Source organism: Cynara cardunculus (genome assembly GCF_001531365.2).
Source record: "Cynara cardunculus var. scolymus isolate 2C chromosome LG 12, CcrdV1, whole genome shotgun sequence".
In the NCBI taxonomy this organism is placed as follows: Eukaryota; Viridiplantae; Streptophyta; class Magnoliopsida; order Asterales; family Asteraceae; genus Cynara; species Cynara cardunculus.
The window spans coordinates 26,954,318-26,955,406 of NC_037539.1; positions in this window are offsets into that span (position 1 = coordinate 26,954,318).

The following is a 1,089-nucleotide window of genomic DNA, read 5'->3' on the forward strand; positions in this document are numbered from 1 at the left end:
TTTTGAAAAACTCAAGGACATTGAATCCAGAGGCTTTGGGCTATAGAACCAGAGGCTCTGGTTGAGAAGGCAATGAGTGTCATGAAAAAGAATCGTCTTTGAGACCAGAGGGGCTCTGGTGACAAAGACTTTGAATCCAGAGGCTCTGGGTTTAGAACCAGAGGCTCTGGTTGGAAAAACTATGAAAAGGAGTATGAAAGGAAATGGGTAAGACTATGTGAAGTGGGATAAGGGAAACTCTTTGTGACCAATGGGACGTTGATTACAAAGAGTTTGAAGCCAGAGGCTCTGGTCTTTAGAACCAGAGGCTCTGGTTTGAAGAAAAGAAGATATTGCAAGTAGTGGGGGAAAACCAGAGGAGAAAGAAATAATGAGTAGAGGATGCAAGAATCCAAGGATTGAGACTTTGATATCTCAAAATGTTGGAGTCCAGAGGCGCTGGTCTATAGAACCAGAGGCTCTGGGTTGAAGAAAAAGGACTTGGTTAAAAAAAATACCAAGTATGTGCTTTGAACCAGAGGGGCTCTGGTTACAAAGATAAAATTTTGCCAATTTATCGAAGTCATTCTAAATGGCCAGAGGCTCTGGTCTTTATGACCAGAGGCTCTGGTTTAGGATACTTAGAAASTTTATGGCTAATTTATTGTATCACTTATTGGCATAACCATGAGATATTGAAGATCGCTGGTTGAAAGATAATTATTGCCTCTAAGTGGTGAGATTCAGAATACCCATCTTGCTGACTAGGAATAAAAATCGTTTTTCATCAAGAGCTTTTGTAAAAATGTCAGCAAGTTGAATCTCAGTTGGAACAAAGTACATTTCTATGTTACCTTTTTCAACATTGTCTTCCAGAAAATGGTACCTTACATCAATGTGCTTGGTCTTGGAATGCTGTACTGGGTTTGCAGAGATTGTTATGGCACTCTTGGAGTCACAGAGGATTGGGACTTTGCCACAATGAAAACCATAATCTTTAAGTTGAGTCTTCATCCAGAGAACTTGTGAACAACAGCTAGCAGCAGCAACATATTATGCTTCTGCTATAGATGTTGAGACACAATTTTGTTTTCTGGAGGTCCAACTTAC